General features: G+C 43.7%; 1 long non-coding RNA gene across 1 annotated transcript in view; it reads right to left on the reverse strand.

Annotated features, from left to right (window-relative positions):
- Nucleotides 1-434: 434 nt before the first annotated feature.
- LOC141571809 (uncharacterized) overlaps nt 435-21229 on the reverse strand; it is an 87540-nt gene continuing 66745 nt past the window's right edge. The window contains exons 2-3 of the long non-coding RNA XR_012496865.1: nt 1512-1846; nt 435-621 (exon numbers count right to left, since the gene is read on the reverse strand). This is a non-coding gene — a long non-coding RNA (uncharacterized LOC141571809). The remainder of the gene's footprint in view (nt 622-1511; nt 1847-21229) is intronic.

Raw genomic sequence — 21229 nt, forward strand, 5'->3', positions numbered from 1 at the left:
AAGTTTGGCTCTTTTATACGTGATACTATATACTAACTAGGATGATATACCAGCATTGTTTTTTTTAGCCAGAGGAATGTCAACAAATGTCTGTTTTAATAAGTGAACAGTCCCACCTTGACTGACTCATTCGTGGTTGCAACATGTCTACACTTCCCACAAGAGCCCTGAGAACCACTGAGCTCATCAACGGGGGTGGCAGGAGCTCAGATGCGAAAGTGTCTGTGGCCGCCCACGGACAGCCAGGGAGATGGAACTGTGCTCTCCAGCACCACCCATTGGAAGACCTGAAGGGCTCGTGGAAAGTCCAGACACCTGCGCCATCCCCCAGAGATGGCATTAAGTAGGAGCTGGATGGGACTGTGTATTAGTTTCCCAGAGTGGCGGTAACAAAATACCACGGTGTGCCTTAAACAATAGAAACTTACCGTCTCACAGTTGTGGAGGCCGGAAGTCCAACATCAAGGTGTCAGCAGGGTTGGTCCTTTCTGAGGCTATGAGGGAAAGTCCTTTCCAGGGCTCTCTCCTTGCTGCTGGGGGTTTGTTGGCGATCTTTGGCTTCTGCTGCATCTATGCCTTCATCTTCACCTGGTATTCTCCCCGGGTGCGTCCAAATCTTCCCTTTATGACACCAGTCATATTGGATTAGAGGCCACCCTAATCAAGCATGATCCTATCCTAACTTAACTAATGATATCTGCAAGGACCCTATTTCCAAATAAGGTCACATGTGAGGTACTAGGGATAAAGACCTCAACACAGGAGTTTGGGAGGGATACAATTCAACGCATAACAGGCTGGGACTGTACTTTCAAACAATTGCTCAGGTGAGGTTATCAGCCTAGTTAGAGAACCACTAACTTGCAGTGGAGGCATCACCCTCTGATATACTCATGCCCTTTACAGGAAAAAATAAAAAATTAAAATTCTTTTTTACCTAACTCCCTTCTTATTCCCCAAATACCTCATCTTTGTTTCCTTAAACCCACTTTCTCAGACCAAAGGACAAAGCAGAGATTTAGAGGAGGTTATTACAAAGAGGGAACGCACTTGACTGGGCACCAAAGGGCCATCTTTTCTACCTCCCCACTGGTGACTAGAGTAGGAGCCAAAGATTACTTTTGCCAAGAGAGTATCTCATATTAGATGATGTTCAAAGTCTGTGAATGTGTGTTCTTGTCCCTAAAGATGTTTGCTATTCCAAACACCAAATAAAATTGGACATCAGTAAATAATATGTTCTTCTCTGTGACAAATTCAAAGAAATGGTATCTGCTCCTTTCAGGCACTTGCCTTACATTCAATTTTCTTGGGAAAGGGTACGGGCAAAAATCCAGCACATATTGTACACATGTCGAACAGCATGGGGATATCACAGACTTGGTGACAAGGAAGGAGGACAAGATAATTTACAGCTAGTATAATATTTAGAGTACCATAAACATTTGATCCAAACAAAGAGCATTCTATGTGTTAAAGACCTTTGTGTTTTTTTCTGAAAGGAAAGTTACCTGAGCAGGGGGCTATGCGGAATTCTGGTCCTTAGGAATCCAGCCGGCACATAACCCCTTGCTGTGCCCTGGCAATTTCCTTGGCAGCTTCATCCAATCCTCAGGTCTCCACATGGATGCTGCCGCCTCTGAGGGTCTTCCCATCGCAACAGCCCCATCATCAGCCTTTCAGTATCCTTCCCTGCTTGCTGTCTCCATGGCTCTTACACAGCGTACCATGATCTTGTTCAAGGACTATGTCCTGGTTCTCTCCGCCTCTCTGTAGAATGTAAGGGGTATGAAGACAGGGGCCATGTCAGCCTCATTTCCTGATGTATCTAGACCAGATCCTGGCACTGTTGAATGAATAAACAAATGAGAAAACAAATTTACCCTCAAAGACAAAAGTCTATCAAGTATTCTAACATGTTATCATGGTATAAGCATTCTAATCTTTAAAGAACATGACTTATAATTCTAGTTAAACACTCCAATCTGCCATTGCAACTTAAATAGGCAATCTATGTGAAATTCACAAATGTCCTAGTAATCTCTTCTTCATGTAGTCTCTTCATACCTGATCTTCACTTGCCATGGGGTGAAGAAGACGAGAACAAGGATGGCCGAGAAGATGGGACCCAGAGCAGCTTCTTGATCCAATCATGACATGTAGAATGGATTGGAGCCAAAGGTGGAGTGACTCTGATGGCAGAGAAAGTGAACGAGGCTTTGCAGTATCTAAAGTGAGGGACTAATGAAGGGCCAGACAGGATGCCAAGGATGAATGAGCATGGGGACACGCCAATAATAACAACGGGTACATCAACAGAGGACTGGAGCCCTGTTGGATTGGGGTAAGGAGGGAAGCTGTAGAGTTAGGGCATTAAAGAAGACTAACGTACTGATGATAAAAGTCCTGATCATAGAAGACTAAACTGCCATCACAAAACAATCCAGCAGATGCCTCTTCAAGAGAGACCTCCATTATTTTCCCAGTCCATTCACAAAGGCCAGGACTGGGGTGCACAAGAGCGGTGCCCAGGGCACCAACATTCAGAGAGACACACTGCAGGGTCCTGTAAGTGCCTCTTTAAACCACGCAGCCTAGAGGACCTCTCTTGTCTCACCCTAGCCCCAGGCCCATCATGCATGATGAAGCTCCTGAAGTCAATTCCACTTCATTTGGATCTAGTGCCCCATAAGGCACCTCGCTGGCTTCTGAAGTACCCTGGGCCAGACTTTGTGGAGGGAACAGAGGTGACTGAGAACCATAGTATGAATCAACAAGCTTCTGATCTAATAAAGAATATGATGCAATTAGCTTAATACTCAGGAGACCCTGATGAGTTCTCTAACAGAGAGGTCACAGCAATCCCTCCCTCTTCTGGGTATCTACCCCCAAAATTTGAAAACATTGATCCATAAATCTAAATGTACCCCTCTGCTCATTGCAGAATTATTCATGGTGGCCAAGACATGGAAACAACCAAAGTGTCCTTCTATAGATAATTGGATAAAGAAGATGTGGTATATATACACAATGGAATATTACTCAACCATAAGAAAAGATGAAATATTGCCATTTGTGACAACATGGATGTATATTGAGATTATTATGCTAAGCGAAATAAACCAGACAGAAAAAAATCGAGACCCATATAATTTTAGTCATATGTGGGATATAAAACTGAAAGCAACAAATGAAAAAGACAAATAAACAAACAAACTCATAGAAACAGAGAATAGTTTAGTGGTTACCAGAGGGAAAAGGAGGTTAAATATATGGTGATGGAAGGAGAACTGACTCTGGGTGGTGAACACAGAATGCAATATATAGGTAATATATTATAGAAATGCATACTTGAAATCTATATAATTTTATTAACCAATGTACCCCAATAAATTTAATTTTAAAAGAAATTTTAAATAAATAAAATAGAGGGGTCAGAGGTATATGGGAATTACATAGGGAAAGAAGAGCTCCAGGGGTTTTGGTGTGACTTCTTGTAGGATATCAATTGGGAGCGACACTGAGGGGTGGATAAGACTTTGGCAGATGAAGCTGGAAGTTGAAATGATTCCCAGCAGAAAGAGAAATGTAAATAAACATGGTAAAAAGACAGGGCGTAAGGCAAAATTATCCTCAAAGCTTGAATGAAAATGTTTAAAGGGCATTTTGTTCTTAGCCTGTGAAAGTCTGGGTGTCATCAAAGCCAACTCAGCTCTTCAAGCCTGACAGTTTTTCTGTCATTTTCCTTCTAATTAGCACAGAAGCTAAGCTCTCAAACCTTCAGTTTCCTCCTCGGCCTGTGTTAATGATGGGATGGGCTATTAGCTGATATCAAAGGCAATGCTCTTCCATGTGGATCATTTACACTGTGCTCAGGGTTAATTCCTTCATCATATACTAAAGAAGAGTTTCCTCATCCAGAGTGAGTGAGACTCTGCCAAGAAAGGTGCCAGGCACCAGCACACAGGCCAGGGGATGAAATGCACGAATTAAAATGTGATGCCACCCGAGCCACCCAGCTTCCAAAGGTCAGCAGTGCCAAGAAGTCAATGAGGCTAGAAGTTCAAATGGCGAGTGGAGTGAGGAGCAAGGCTCCCCGGCAGGAGGCGGGCGGCACAGCGCCAACCGGTCGGGCAGCTCCCACTCGGAGAGACAAAGCACGTTCTGATGGCTGCATGTAACTCATAATAACATAATTTTATTCTTAGAAGCAATTTCCATTACCGGCCCTGTTTATTATCACATTATTTTCTCAATAGTGGCAATAAACACACTAAACTCTCCCTGTTTGCTCACATTTTTATTACTGCTCACAGTCATCAGGAAAGAGTAAGCTGTGAGGAATGTGCTCATTAGCCAGGAGCCCCCCGCCAGCTCCAAGAACCCCAACTCTGCAGCCTGGAAGGCGGCCAAGAGCCTGAGGCCGGCCTGAGGGACCAGCGAAAACCAGGGAGGACCTGGGCAGAGATGCCCAGGCTGAACAGGTCCAAGGCTGACCACCAAGGAATGTGTTTCAATCTCTCTATGTGTGTTTTGACCTAGTAGAAAAGATGTAAATAAATACAGGAGTGAATGTTTGAGCACTCTGTGGCCTGTTTTTCAAACTGCAGGTCACAGCCCTTAGGCGGGTTACAAAAATGAATTTAATGGCTCATGACCATTTTAGAATAAAATAGAAAATAGATGCATGACAATAGACAATTACTTTAAAAAAAAGGCATCTGGCTTGTATGCGTGTACACGAGCACGCGTGTGCAGACACACACACTGACCTACGATTTCTTACCATGGGTTGATATCAAAACTGCTTGATAAACATAATTGATGATTCAGACCTTCGGGGAAAATGGCAAAGTCATGAAATCGAACGAGTAGTTGGCTTTAGAGTTGCAGAGAACTGGGTCTGAATCCCGACCTTCCCACTGACCAGCTGTGCGACTTTGGGCTTCTAACTTCAGCTCCGCCGCCTGACGATGAGAATAAAACACTGGCTTCTTCAGGGCTGTTGTGAGCATGTGATGGGCTGACCCGCGCAATGGAGAGAGCGCTGGGCCTGACATCAGAAGCCTGGTCATCTGCTGAGCTCGGTGATCGTTCACCGGATGGAGCACTTTGTCTCTTTTGGCTTCAATCTCATCACCTGTAACATGCGGGTAATGACGTCTACCTCACAAGTTGTGAGAATTGATGAGAGAAGAAGACGTGAATGTGCTTGGTGAATGGAAAAGTGCTGTAAAATGTGAGGGCTTATTATTTCTACTTTTATCTAACCCTATGCGGGAAGGGGACACTGTTCCTGGCGGACAGAAGCTACGGGCTGAGGCCACAGCCTGCATGTAGCGCAGGGTCCCCAAGAGCGGGAGCATGACAAGTGACAGGGCCTAAGACAGGAAACCAGAATCTGGAAAAGTCTCCCTGAGACTTCAGGGCCTCTGTTGATGAGGGGAAAGAGGCCTTTCCAGAGGAGACAAGTTGTAAAGTAGGCAGATAGCCCTGTAAGAGACCCCACATTCAATGCATCAGATCATCCAATTAGAAATTTTCTCTCTGCTGACTACAGCCTTTTACAAGTATGCCAGTCTGGTTTCAACTTAGCCATAGGACAATAGTTTCCAACACTTGCTGAGTATCAAGGTCATCTGCACAACTATTTAAAGATTCCCAGGCTACTCCATGGAGAGTGTGCCTCTTGGCTTAGCATGGCACTTAGTGATGTGACCTTTCTTAAAAGCTCCTCAGGTAAGTGTGCTAACACATCCAGTTTCCAAGCATCTGCCCGGGGAAGGCAGACAATGCAGTCATCTTGAGACTTTAGATCGTCCTCCTTAGGGACAGAGGACATTTCTTTGCAAGGTGGTTCTTAAGTATTTCCCCCAGGGGGTTATCGAACTGGCAGGCTCCTGGGCCTCACCCTCCAGAAATTCCAGGTAAAGTAGGGCCAAGGATTCCTCAAGGCTGGTAAGTGCCCCAGGTGCTTCTGAGACAGGTGGAACAGAAACCTGCGCTTTGAAAAACACTGCAAATTACTGGCTATTCACTTCACCTCTGAGCTTGAGCCATTAACTGCAAACTGGGGCAATTCTAGAATAGAACCTGTTTGTCTCCCTCACAGGGTTTTTGTGGGGCTGAAAAATGAGGATGGCAATGTGTAAATTGCAAAAGGCTGTGCAGGGTGCTTATTGTGGCTAACCAGACAGCTGTGTAACTCAGAGCAGACAAATCTGCAGGGCAAAAAAAAAACCACATGTTTCCCATTGATCCCAAACCATACCCTTACGAGACAAAAGACCACAATTCCCTTGAAAACCAAACAAGGTAATGGAAAGAGCAAGCCAAGCTTATTCAGTTTCTCATTCATTCAACTGCCTGATTCTCACTGAATTCACCATGATTCCTCTCAGCTTCAAGCCTATGGCACAATGTTTATTTTCAAGGACGAGATAAGATACACATTTAAAGCCCACATGAAAGATGAATAAATTTAAAATGTTTCACATGTGCGAACTGTTGCTGGTAAAAATACATGAGAGCTGAGGACTCAGTCTTCAAAGACCATGATTTGGATTAAAACTGGGTCCTAATGCAGCCCTAGACTCAGGCTATCAGAGCTGGAAGGCATCTAAAGTCTTTTATACACTAGAAAACGGAGACCCAGAAAAGGTCACACCATCAGGGGTTACAAAATCCACCTTATTCGACTCCCAAGTCACTGGTCTTCTCACTACAGCAAACCCTGATAATAAACATGTATTGGATGTCCACCATATTTTTTAAGTACGCACTTGGGATTCAAGGATGGATAGGTGTGGGGACAGAGCCCCAGAAAGCAGTTTCCAGGCTCTCGGCCTCACGTGGAAAGGTACTGGCTCAGGTGGTTAATGGCCTCAACTGTGATTGGATAGCCATCAGCTGTAGTTAGCTGGCCATCAGCTGTAACCAGTGAGCCATTGGCCACTAATATAACTGCCGTGGCTATGCTAGAAGCAAATGGGGGCCTAGCAAGAAGATGGTGGAGGAGCTAGCAAACGCAGATTGCAGTTAGTAAGTGGGGTTGGTTGGTTGGCAGAGAGAAGTGAACGGCAGGTTGCAGATAATGTGGCTACTGCTTCCTGTGTCTCCAACCCAGCCGCCAGCGAGAATATAGTGCTATGACTCCCCTATCTATGGCTCCGTGGATGTTCCTTTTTGGCCTCACCATGTCCTGCGTTCTTGTGGGGGCGGAGCCCCGGAGAGTAGTTTCCAGGCTCTCGGCCTCACATAGACAGGTGCTGGCTCAGGTAGTAAATGGCCAACTGTGATTGCATGGCCATCAGCTGTGGCTAGTTGGCCGTCAGCTGTAACCAGTGAGCCATTGGCCACAATATAACTGCTGTGGCTACGAGGAGAGGAAGAGAGAGAGAATGGTGCTAGCAAGAAGATGGCGGCTGGGCTGGCAAGCGTGGATTGCAGTTAGGATGGCTGGTTGCGGACAGTGTGGATCCAGCCTCCAGTGAGAGTATAGTGCCGCCAGAGAGAATATAGTGATATGACTCCCCTACCTATGGCTCCGTGGGTGTTCCTTTTTGGCCTAGCCATATCCTGCGTTCTTGTATGGGGAGCGGGAACAGAGACCCCGCAGGCCTCCCCGCACGACAAATGGCGCAGCGAGCAGGGTCTCCAGCACGACACATGGCGTAGTCGGCAGGATATGGTGCCAGCCAAAGCTCTCCAAAGGACGGTAGAGCAGTTTGTGTGTATGAACACTCAGTCTCAGGAAGACCAGGAGGAGCAGCTGCCGGAGAGCTGGACCCCCGTGGAGGGGTGGGAGGACGTGGACGGTTCTCCCACCAGCACAGGAAAAGCCATGCAGCTGCTGGAGAGATGGAGCCCCGTGGAGAGGTGGAAAGATGTGGACGGTTCCCCAACCAGCACAGGCCAGAGAAAGCGAAGGTCGTTGCGGCCCTGTGGGCCGGGGAAGTTCCTGCTCAGGCAGCCCGGATGCAGGACTTATAGTCCCAGGAGGTAACGCTTGCTGAGTCCTCCGTGGGAGATGAGGGTGAGGTCAAGGTCGTCCCTCACCCCCAGGACAGCCCTGGTGAATGACTATGGACTATGGGGAATTGCCTTCCATCCCTAATTTAATGGACCGCTTGACTGTTTGTTTGGGAACTGTTGTTAGTGGAACTGGGGGATATTTGCTTTTGTCTCTTGACTGGCCGCCATTGAGAATATGTAAGCACCTTGGTTGTGAGTCGCTGTTGTTCCAGCAGGGTACCCTGAGAGGCACAGAGAGAGTGGCAGTGCCCTGAGAGCCCTGGCTGAGTCCAGGAAGTCTGGCTGTTCCCAGAGAGAGTAGAGCCCTGGCTGAGTCCAGGAAGTTTGGCTGAGCCCTGAAGATACCCTGGCTGTGCCCAGGAAGTCGGGCTGTTCCCAGAGAGAGTAGAGCCCTGGCTGAGTCCAGGAAGTTTGGCTGAGCCCTGAAGATACCCTGGCTGTGCCCAGGAAGTCGGGCTGTTCCCAGAGAGAGTAGAGCCCTGGCTGAGTCCAGGAAGTTTGGCTGAGCCCTGAAGATACCCTGGCTGTGCCCAGGAAGTCGGGCTGTTCCCAGAGAGAGTGGCAGTGCCCTGAGAGCCCTGGCTGTGTCCAGGAAGTGTGGCTGTGGCAGTGCCCTGAGAGCCCTGGCTGTGTCCAGGAAGTGTGGCTGTGCCCACAGAGAGTGGCAGTGCCCTGAAAGCCCTGGCTGTGTCCAGGAAGTGTGGCTGTGCCCAGAGAAAGTGGTAGCGCCCTGAGAAATCCTAGCTGTGCCCGGGGAAACTAGTGGTACCCTAAGAAGTCCAGGAAGTCTGGCCGTGCCCAGGAGTACTGGTGGTGCCCTGAGAAACCCTGGCTGTGTCCGGGAAGACAGGTGGTACCCTAAGAAGTCCAGGAAGTCTGGCTGTGCCCAGGAGTACTGGTGGTGCCCTGAGAAACCCTGGCTGTGTCCGGGAAGACAGGTGGTACCCTAAGAAGTCCAGGAAGTCTGGCTGTGCCCAGGAGTACTGGTGGTGCCCTGAGAAACCCTGGCTGTGTCCGGGAAGACAGGTGGTACCCTAAGAAGTCCAGGAAGTCTGGCAGTGCCCAGGAGTACTGGTGGTGCCCTGAGAAACCCTGGCTGTGTCCGGGAAGACAGGTGGTACCCTAAGAAGTCCAGGAAGTCTGGCAGTGCCCAGAAGCACTGGTGGTGCCCTGAGAAACCCTGGCTGTGCCCAGAGAGCCTGGCTGTGTCCAGGATATTGCATTCACCCCCAGGCTCCTCGCACAGGTCCCCTCGCGGAAGACGCTTGTCGCGTAGATTGTGAGGCGAGAGCCTGTAGGGGTGGAGTGTGGGGGCGGAGCCCCGGAGAGTAGTTTCCAGGCTCTCGGCCTCACATAGACAGGTGCTGGCTCAGGTAGTAAATGGCCAACTGTGATTGCATGGCCATCAGCTGTGGCTACTTGGCCGTCAGCTGTAACCAGTGAGCCATTGGCCACAATATAACTGCTGTGGCTACGAAGAGAGGAAGAGAGAGAGAATGGTGCTAGCAAGAAGATGGCGGCTGGGCTGGCAAGCGTGGATTGCAGTTAGGATGGCTGGTTGCGGACAGTGTGGATCCAGCCTCCAGTGAGAGTATAGTGCCGCCAGAGAGAATATAGTGGTATGACTCCCCTACCTATGGCTCCGTGGGTGTTCCTTTTTGGCCTAGCCATATCCTGCGTTCTTGTATGGGGAGCGGGAGCAGAGACCCCGCCGGACGCCCAGCACGACAAATGGCGCAGCGAGCAGGGTCTCCAGCATGACAGTTCTTATGTGAGGAGCGAGAGCTGAAACCCCACCTGTCACCCTGCGTGACAATAGGATATAGTCCTTGTCTTAAACAACTTTACTGTCTAAGCAGAGAGAGAAGAAAAGTCCAATGGTAACAACTCCAGGTACCTCGAGCAACTCACAAATCGGTGCAGAAAGATTAAGCGCTAGTGATGCAGGGCGAGCTGGGCAAGCCAATGTTTAGCTGGACTTGGAACTGCCCCTCTGGGCAGGGACTGGGGGCCATGCCAGCCAGACACAACCAAACAAGCGCTGCTTAGGAAGCAGTGAGAGAACAGAGGTCACTAGAGATCTGAACATAGCGAGGATGCCAAAAAAAACATATACACGTGACATGTACTCATCTTTTATTATCGGTATATATTGAGTATGACAATTTTAATACCGTTTTTTCCTTTCTTAAAATGTGTATACATTTGTTTTGGCACCTTCTGTATAAAGGAGGAAATGATTGGAGAGAAGGTTGGGTTAGATTATGATGAGCTTTAAGTACCGGGTGGAAGAATTTAGATTGCATGGGGGGCCATTGATGGTTTTTGAACAAGGAAGCAACTAGGTTGGTGCAAAAGTAGTTGCAGTTTAAAAGGTTAAAAATAATTGCAGAAAGCACAATTACTTTTGCACCAACCTACTATTATAGAATCATGAAATGAAAGCTGAAAGGAATCTTAGCAGTGCTTCTCACATTTCATAGTATATTGAATCACGTGAGTTTTTTGCAGATTCTGATTCAGCAGATCTGGAGTGGGAGCAGAAATTCTGCATTTCTGATCAGATCCCAGGTTATAGGACGCTATTGGTCAGTGGACCACACTTTGAGTAGCAAGATTAGTGCTCATTAAAGCCCAGTGAGTTTCAACTCTGGTTACGTATTAGCATCAACTAGAGAGCTTTAAAAAAAAAAACTGTCAATACCTACGCCTTACACAGAAAACCAATAAAATCAAAATAGCTGGGGGAACACAGACATTGAACATAGACATTGTTTGAAGCACCGTTCAGTGATTCCAATGTGCAACCAGAATAGAGATCCTAATTCCAGAGCAACCTCTCCTGACTGTAGAAGAAACAGAGCCAGAGCAAGAAAGACACCTGCACAAGATCTCTCATTTCATGGAAGAGACTGAAAGAGCCTTCCCAAACTGTTACACAGCCTTTAGTGCACCAGTCTTCAAAAGTACAGTTCAAAAAAATGGCAGAAGCTGCAAATCTTATTTGGAGTATTTCTCCAGCAATGGTTTTGGGTGGCATTCTGTGAGGTTATTCTCATCCATTGGCCTTTAATCTTTTTGATTAACGAGTGAAGAGAAACCCCTATGAACTCCCATTCTGTCAGCTGCAGGATCCTACAACAAAGTGTGCAGAAAGCTTAATGAGAAAAACTGGCAATGTGTTACAATTATGCTTGGCTGGCTAGAAATTAAATTCCACAAGTGCAAATAATTTAAAATTTAAAGAAGTTGGTGACTGGGGTTTTCACTTAGGAAAAATAAAAGTGAAAATTTGTCCCTTTGACTTCTTTGTTTTCTCATCCCGAGAGGCAGCATTGCCCTGGGGGAAGAGTATTGGACTGGGCTCTACTTGAGGCTTCTGTAACTCACTGTGTGACCTTTGAGCAAGTAACTGCAATTTTGAGCCTCAGTTTTCTCATCAGTGAAATAAACAGTTAGAATTAGATGATCCCTACCTTCCTATCCAGGACTGCTACAGTTCTCAGTAAAACATAACTCAGTGGAGAAGAAATGGTACAGCAACTTAAAAAAAAAAAAAAAAGACACCAGAGTAATTAATTAAAAAGTGAGCAGAAAAGACAGTGAGAAAGAAAAACTTTGATTCTGGCAGATAGACACTGCTAGCTGTATTCTAATACCCAAGTTCTGTTTCTTCCTTCTGATCAGAACTCCGGTTGTGTTTGAGGGAGCAACGGGTCAAGGTAAAAAGTATATTTCACAGACTCTCTTGCAGCTAAGATTGACCATATGACAAAATTCTGGCCAATGAGACATAAGAAGAAGTCAGCAGAAATTTTCTAGGAAAGTTTTGCTTTTGTAATGTAGATGTTACTTCTTTCTCCTTATTGTTTCTCAGGGTTTTGGTTTTTTTTTTTTTTTTCCTGCATAAAACATATTTATAAATTTCCAATCTATGGGATCCACAAATGCTTTCAAGTAGTATTAACCTACTAATGTATATAGACAACTAAATTGTTACCAGAAAGACCACTGTAACATTGCTTATAGTGATCATCCATCAAAATCTCCATGCCAACTGATTCACTAATAATCATTAACTCAGTGGTTCATCAAATGATCAATCTGAATTATTGATTCACACACAAAAACAACAACAATGAAAAAACACCAAGGTTTCTATTAACCAATTATAAAACGTATACCAGTTCTGGTTCCTCTGAGGATGGCTAATGTTAAGTATACTTTAAGTTTGCAATATTTTGTATTTTGAAATTCACCTGTCAGACAGGTGATGAATGTTAAACATTTTATAACTGTAGGATAGGTTTATTTTACCCAATGTGTTTTCAATCCACATTACTGCCATTTACTGACTTGTTTTCATGATTGAGGGAAAAGAACTGGTACTTGAGTAGGGCACCAAGACTGGGACTATTTCACTCATTTATCTGTCCATATCACACATCCACCCAATCAGTACACTTACATACATGTTACACACTCAAGCCCCTATCCACACAGACTTGACTTGTTTAGTCAGGCTGACAGGTATGTATTATGACACTGTAGACCCTGCAAAAGGAATAGCCCATATAGAAATTATACAGCACCAATAGAAATAGGGTATTAATGTGTTGTGTCTCTTTCACTATCTTGATAAGTGGGTGTCATTTGAGATGAGAAACACAGTGTTGCTATACTCTGTATAATGGATGATTTACAAAGAGCATTCAAGAATAAAACAAAGCTTCTGTGTCTGTATGGACATGCACGTTCACGTGTGTGAATGATAGTAAGGCACGTGTGCAAAGGCAGTGGTGCTAAATCCTTCCCAAGCACAAAAATCCTGGTGTTCTCTGTACAACTCTCTCATTTTCCTCCTGTTCAAGAAAGTAAATTCATGGACTGAGGAAAGTAGGAAAGACAGGACATTGGCTTTAAAACGCACTTGGGGAGAGAGTCCATGCATTCATTAAAATCTTGACATTCATGCTATGCGTTACAGTGAAATTCAAAATTCACAAAACATATTACAAAAATGCACAGAACATTAGGCCAGCCTCAGTGAAACACCAATAATTGCCATAAACTCTGTAAGTAAATAAAAAAGTTTGTTTTGGGAGTTGTTATCTAAATATTAGGTGAATCGATCCTTTAGCAAATTGCTCTATGGGTCATTTGCTGTCCTCGAATTGGAGTGGGGCCAATTGATCATTTCAAGGTAAGTAGTAAACTACTCAGCAAAGTCTACAAGTGAGATCACCTAGGGCTCCCATATCTTGAGATTAGCATTATTAGCAAGTTATTTTTAAGCATTATAAGCATTTTGATTATAATAACAATGGCATTATTTTTTAAAAGACTGTTCATTAATGAAAACAATTCCATTGTTTGATAGGCCTGGTGTTAAGACCTCCAGCTAACTGATATTACATTGTGGTCTTAATATTAGCTTAATAATTCTCCTAGTTTATGTTGAAAACTCTTAACTAGAATAAAAAACATTCTCCCCTTTCGGTTGTTCACATCCAGCAGCTGATCGTGTGTGTTACACACCATTCTTGTCCCACGCAACCTACACTGCAATGGTGATATCTCTTTGAGGCTCACTGCGTAACAACAGAAAGGATTTTGTTTCTTGCTGTGATTGTTTCAAGTTCTCACTTTAATGTAGAGTTTTCATCAAGGACAGTTATTTAAATATGATTCTTTGAAAGGCTAGGTGCATTTATTTCTTCAGAAAGGCCTTGGAGGTTTCTGTGTTTGTGTGTGTGCTGACACTGCATTCTGCCTCTGGGGATGGGGGGGGTAGAGTGAGCATGTGTGAGGGAGTGAGTGTGTGTGTGTGTGTGTGTGTGTGTGTGTGTGTACATGTGCACACCCATATGCATGGCAGGATGCAATGGTAAATCAAATTCATTCTGATAGGAAGAATAACATCACAGTTGATTCCAATTCCTGATTGTCAAAAGCTCAGTCCCTCTCCCCTCCTACGTGACCCTGTCATTCCCCTTCCCAGTGGCAGCAGCTCGGGGTTTCTGTTTAAACATTTTATACACAACGTCCTTCCGGCTATGCCATGAGGTCAAAGTTAGGAAGGAGGAGATTAAAAGTCTTCAGTCATCTCTTCATTTATCCTCTCGTGTTTCAACTACCCCAAGGGACTCTCTACTTTAAGCCTTACTCCTTTACCGTCCTCATGGTTCATCCTTCTGACTTTAAAATCCAGGTTCGCCACTGCCCTACCTAAAAACCTCTGACAAATCCCCATCTGCCACAGGATAGAGGGCAGACTCCTTAAAATAGCAAACCGAGGCCTGCCTAGGCTGGCCTTGATGCCCTGTGAAGCCTCAACTCTTGGCATCACCTGGAGTCATTTGTGTTCCCCACCTGTTGGCTGTCATCTCAGTGCCAAAAGGCACCTTATCCCTGAAAGACCATTCCCATTCCTGCAGGATGCCTCCTCACTCTTCAGAGTTTGTTTCAGCAAGTCACCTCCCCAGCGGACCTTCCCAAAGCAGAGTTTGGTGCTCTTGACTCCATCCTCAACTTTAAGTATTTCCATTGTGGTCAAGAGCAATGTCTGTACGGGAACCCCAGTTGCACGAACCGTAGGACTTTACACACCTCACTTAACTTCTCTAAGCCTCTAGGTGTGGTCTGTAAAATGAGGATAATAGTGGTGCCCAACACACCATTTGTTATAAAAAAAAAAAAAGTAAATGATAATACCCACCCCTGAACACGTTTTTCCCAGGATGTTAGTCTGAACCAGTCACCAACTCCACAGCATTTAACCCCCATCCTAACGTATGTGGATTCTAGATTAAGATATCCAGTTTCTAAAGAATCTTAGATGAGAAATTATTTTCAAGGAGCCATTGCAATCTCTCTCCTGCTAGGCACAAGACTTTCCAGCCCCTATCATGGCCACCTTTGCCTGGGGGTTTTGCAGGCAGTATAATGCTTAGCAGACCATGCATATGCTCCTGTGGAGCAACTTCTGCTGATCTAAGATCTGGGCACATTCATGCAGACCCAGATGGAGCTATGGTGGGGCTCTGAAATGTACAGGAGCAGCAGTAATACAGATCTTAAGGGGGGCATGTCATAGGTCCTTGCTAGACTGTTCTCCTTAACGAAAGGAGAAGTGGGATTCTTATGTTTTTGGGGCTTCCTGAAGCTTCCACCAAACTTAGCCATGACCCTGGAAGGTCCAAACTCAAACTCGGCTCTTATAATTAGCCTACACAGAGGTTCTCTTGCATGTGATTTCTTTTTATTCCTGCTTATTTTTTAAAGTATGCTCTATACAGTGTTGCGCACATAGTACCCTGCAAATGCTAACCATTAATGTTATTATGGACTGCAAGCTCCTTGAAAGCAGAAGCTGTGTCTTTTTTCATCTTTTAATTCTGATTCAGTGCTTAACACAACACCTGGTACCCAGAAAGACCTCAATTAATGTTGTTTGAGCTAATAAATTGTGGCCATAATTAAAAGTTGTATAGTAATTTATAATGCATAGAGAACTTACATATCCACCCCCTTAATCAGCTTCAAAAAAAAATGTTGTTACATAATTTGCCTTATTTCTACTCAACACCCTAAGACTCAGAGAAGTACTACGGCTTGCCAAGTCTATAAAACTAATGACACCACCAAAACTCAAATGCACATGTTATTTTGCCTTGTTTTTCCTTTGTTGTTGTTGTTGCTTTGAATTTAAACTTGATAGTCTTCTCACTATACAATGATTAATTCATGGACTAGTTTTGACGGGCATGTTATTCAGACACATGGCCCGCCCAAAGAAAGGCTTCTGATTTTTATTCTCACAGGCAATTTGACGGGAGTTTTCATCCGCCTCAGAAAATCCCACATTACCATGATTCAGATTTATAACTAAGCCATCAGCTGTGCTAGAAAGAAAGTGAAAGTAAACGTAGAAGTCGTTATCTGCAAAAGGGAATAGTCTGAAATCACTTCTATCAAGTGCAATGCCAGAAATCTCAGCTGAATTTCTGGAGGAACATATGTAATTGGATAGATAGCTTCCAAGAACATTCAAAGTTATAACACTCCCAGCATTTAATATATAGGGGTATGTTATTCTTTCAGTAAGTCCTGACTGTATTAAAGTTTCAGGTGATGAATGGATACAATGAAAGCCTCTCTGAATGCCCCTTGTCATTTTTACTACTTACCTGTTCAAAGAAGTTTCAGTGAAGTTATTATTTTGTGGTTAAAATACTCTCAGACATTAAAGGTTCCCCAAACCCATGCCTCACTCTCAAGAAAACACTTGTAGTTTAGACACAAGGTGTTTTTTTTTTTAATTAAACATATAAAGATGCAAAATTTATAAACCTCATAAGGACCTTCTCGTTTCTGCTTCCTTTGTATCTAACTTGCCACCTTCCTCTTCCTACCACACAACCACTGATGCCGTTTTACGTAATGGACCCATGCAGAAGGCAACCTGGGTGATTTCAGTATCTTTAAAGCCTCTTTTTAACGTGAGAAATGTATCCTTTTATGGATCTAACTGGTGACCTTCTCAGAAATAAAATCAGACTGCCAGCTCCCTTTCCCTGTTCCATCTGGCTCAAGACAGCAAGCAAGCCCACTGCACAGATGAAAAGGGGGGATTGCAGAAGGCTATTTTCTTCAGGTAAAGACATTTTTTCCCTCCTGATTAGCATCTTAACAGTGTATGGATTAGAGATAATTGAGATGCACAGCTGTAAGGTCAAGTCCAAGCTGCCAATACAGAGACAGACAACTTGATGAGAAATGATGTGACTGTCCTCAGAAGCGGATGGGAAAGGCAGTAACCCTGCAAGTGCCACTCCACCACAACACACTCCAAAAGGCTTAGATGAATCTTCAGTTGTTTTGGACGGAGAGCTGCTAGGGCTATATAGGTCTCAGTTCATTCAGTAAATGAGACCATGTATATGAGACCACTTTTTTATTTTAAGAAGTTTAAAAAAAAACCAAAAAAAAAAAAAAACCAGGTGCAGAGAGTCATAAGTGTTATATGTAAAATATAAACTGTTCTATGAATTAAGGTGAAATTATTGGTATAATAAGAAGAGTGTTTCTTCTCCCTACTGTTCCCTAGAACCATAGAGAGGTTCTATAGATGGGGAAATATATCTTTGCACCTCTCCCTTCCCTTCTCCGAGACGTGTGAAGGGAGAAAGTCCACACTGAGAATTTGGTCTGGCCCTCAAAAAGATGGAAGGATAAATGGAAAGCATGCTCCTGCTCTTTGCATAGCTAATTGGGGGTGACTGGAGCTAAATGAGAGCCCTTTGGAATGACAGTTATGAAGCCCATTTTATATGTCTAAGTGGGACCCTTGCCATCGACCAATGCACAGTGGAAATGAGAAAAAGGAAAGGAAAACTGCTTCCTAATGTAAAACACCATCCCACCAGGCACAGAAAAAAATCCTTGTAGACTGTATATACTTTAGAAAAATGGTTTTCTTCAATTTATGTAGGCTGTATTGTCTCTGAGAATTATTATCAGTCCTGGGAGCAATGTGTGTACATGCATGGGTGAAGGGGTCCTGGGGGGGAAGGGGGTGTTCAGCCCATGGTTTATCCACATGGGATCAAAGGCCCCCCAAAAAATGAGGACATGTATATTTTTTCATTCTGGTGGACAGATGTGAAAAGCGCCTGGCCTTCGCATTCAATCACCTGTCTTGAACTGTTCAACAGAAGTTCTATATGTTCTTAAGAGAACAACTCAGAATTTGGGAAATGCACACTGTCGTGCATAATTGTGGCTAACGTTTGCTAAGGTGGAGGGAAGAGGATGGATCCAAAGTGAGACCAACCCCTGAAGATGGATACGGGGTTTCCCTATGGGGAGACTGAAACCCACACCCTGAAGAGTTAAGGGACTGGCTGTCACTCTGAGATACCCACCCATGATAGGACCCCTGTAAGTATTAATAATATAGCTTATTTTCATCCCTCAGTTGGTGAAAGCAATCTTTTTAGCATCCACTCTTAAGAGGCTTACTCCCAATGCTGTTCATTCTTTTTTATTACCCCCAAACCTTATAAAAATTCTTAGAAAATACAAGAGAATGATATTAATAGAGTTATATAAAATTAAGGGCACAGGCTGTATGGGTGGTCCACATAAAACATCTTTAATGAGGCCAGTGCAATAGTGGCAACATCTAATGGAAAGAAAACAACCCAGAGTTCCAGCTAGTGAGCAGTAGAAAGTGAGCATACGCTCCTAGTGACAAGAGCAAGATGGATTTGTATTTCTAAAAGAAGCATCTGCCTCATGGATAATTCCTGAGCAGATATTGGGGCAAACCCCTCTTTTCATAAATACTCTAATGGAAATTTTCCCTTGTTTATCTTATTACTGCTTATTACGATTCTAATGATCACCAAATTATTTATCCCATAAATATTTATGGAATTGAACAAATGGAATAATTTATTCACTCTAGAAACATTTACTGAGTGTTGGCTTTCAGCATACACAATACTTTCGCCCAAACCTGTAATATACCCTCACATCTGCACACGCATGCACACACACTTCCATGCCCTCCCATGGGGAAGTATGTGTGTACACATTCATGCATACATACAATGTACACATATATACATATGGATTATACAGAATACACACCCCACGTACTTGGAAGTTTGGGTATCAATTACAGTGTTGATGATTTAAGACCCCAGACATTAGCCCAGGCAGCACTGGCCGAAGCAGAACCTTCTGGTGTCCTCAAAGCTGGCACCCCCTAACCCCAGTTTTCTACTCTGGCTGCAGAAATCCAGCCCTAGTTGCCCCCTTTACTGATAGGCCTGGGTCCTCCAGAGAACTACGGACTCTGAATAGTCAGAAACCATTTGCAAATACCTAGGTTTTAGGCAAAAGATTGCCAGGTTGGGTCAACCCTTGTGAGATCTCAGTTACATAGTACCTTGGTTTTCGAACGTCTCCATTGACGAACATTTCAGTTTACCAACGTCGTAAACCTGGAAGAAAATGCTTCGGTTTTCGAACACGCCTTGGAAGTTGACCATGTCACGTGGCTTCCACTGAGTACAAAATCCTGAGGCCTAACTGTCAGCTGTTTTCGAACGTTTCAGAACTCGAACAGTCTTCCGGAATGGATTACGTTAGAAAACCGAGGTACCACTGTATTTCCTCCGCGTGATGCTCTAACTCTATTCTACATTGCCTATCACTTGGAGGGCTGTTGGGTCACACACAAGGAGTGCATGGCTCGGAGGGCTATTAAGGCACAAGGACCAAAAGAAGATGCAACTACAAGAGGAAAGATAAAGGCAGGTAAAGACTCCTATGGAAGAGTAAAAGGGAGCTATGAATAGTAGGTGAAAAATCAGATCAAGTGTTGATGGACATGACAGGATGGAGACAGGATTAAAATACTGAACGAGTCAGATCTGAAGGTTCAGAATCAAGCTGGTAAATGCCGAGGAGCAATAGGGGTGTTCCTTGCATACAAAACTCAACGTGTCTTGCCAAGGTAGGCGCAGCTCCTTGAATATTTCGGTGAATAGACCCAGTATTTAAAAACAAAAAGTAGAAAGGATTTTAAAATGTACATAAAACGCAAATTAAAAATAAGCATTAAAAACTTACATATACGTGTGGTCAACACATTTCCTGTTCTCATACGTGCAGATACTGAATATCTCGCAGAGTAGATTGGGTATTTGTCTGAAATAATTCTGTTTTTCTTTGGGTTGGGGTTTGCACAGGCCCAGTGTCTGGACACACTTGTGCACTGGAACAACTTGGTAAAGTAAACCGGAACAATCAAACAGAAATAGAACGGATGGTGTTTCTAACAGGGAAGAACAAATGACAAAATTGGGGCTCTCTCTTGCAGCATACAAACATGAATATGTTACATTCCTGGGTTTTTTTTTGTTGTTGTTGTTTTGTTTTGGGTTTTTTTTGGGGGGGCAGTATTTGTTCAATTTGAGGGAACAGTGATATTTTATCTAAGACATTTCTGTAGGTAATGGGCTAATTGCTTCTGGCCCAGCTTCTCTATTTTGGGGGAGTATTCACAATGAGAAAATCATTCTTCATTTCTCTAACACATCCTTTTATGTACAGTGAAAATACTGGTGATTCTACTGGGGTTATAAATATGATCAATGGTGTTATAAATATGATGGTGATAAAATAAATCGTTTTATTATCTTTAAAATGGTCTATATTCATTACTATGTAATTAGCAAATAAAATTCTTATCTGAATTTAATATTTTTAAGAAATAAAAATGAGCATTTTTATTAGTTGTCAATGCGGCTTAGTTTAAGATTTTTTTTTAACTTAACCTCTTGAGTATCTTTTTAAAGTACTTACTATCTATTACCAGAGATAGCTTGATCCTAACCATTTGACTCAGTCAACATGGCTATTAACAACTATTTATTGATTTCAGAAAATGTTAGAGGCTGTGCAACAACTTATAAATATTTTTCATATTAAAAGGAAAATACCCAAGGGTTTATTCCCTACTCTCTATTCAAAATGCTTTTGAAGTGTGGTGTCATAGAGGCCAAGCAAAAACAAGTATTCCCCAGTTTGCAAAATCAAATACCATGGAGAGCTCAAGTAAGATAATTCCTGAAAAATTCTCCAGGAAATGGAAAATAGGAGATCATTAATATCCTTCCTGTGAGACATTTCAAAGGAATGAAGAGAGTAAGATCGACGTTACAGAAGATTGAGGAATGATAGGCAGGGAAGTAGAAGAACTTGAGGGCAAATTAAGAGAATTTTTTTCCAGCTGTATCAGTTAGCATAGTCTAGGTTACACTGTATAACAAACAACCCCAAAGTGTCAGTGGTTTACTCCAACAGATTTATTTTTCATTTATGCCTCTTGTCTAGCATGGGTCTGCAGGAGAATCTGCTGGTTGTACACAGGCACCCTGGCCCTCTGAACCTCCATCTCAATAGATGCATCCATGTTCTCCAAGTAGGGACAGAGAACGTGGAGTCAAAAAAGCAATTAAAAGCTTCAACCTGAGAAAGACACCGATGATCTTCTTGTATCAAAATAAGCATGCCCTGCCCTGTGTGTTTTGTGCCTGCATTAGAGTAGTTACCCCATTCGGCTTTAGATGTGTGTGTGTGTGTGTGTGTGTGTATTCACATGAGTATGGGTCACTAGATT

This window comes from Rhinolophus sinicus, linkage group LG05 (assembly GCF_036562045.2).
Source record: "Rhinolophus sinicus isolate RSC01 linkage group LG05, ASM3656204v1, whole genome shotgun sequence".
Classification (NCBI taxonomy): domain Eukaryota; kingdom Metazoa; phylum Chordata; class Mammalia; order Chiroptera; family Rhinolophidae; genus Rhinolophus; species Rhinolophus sinicus.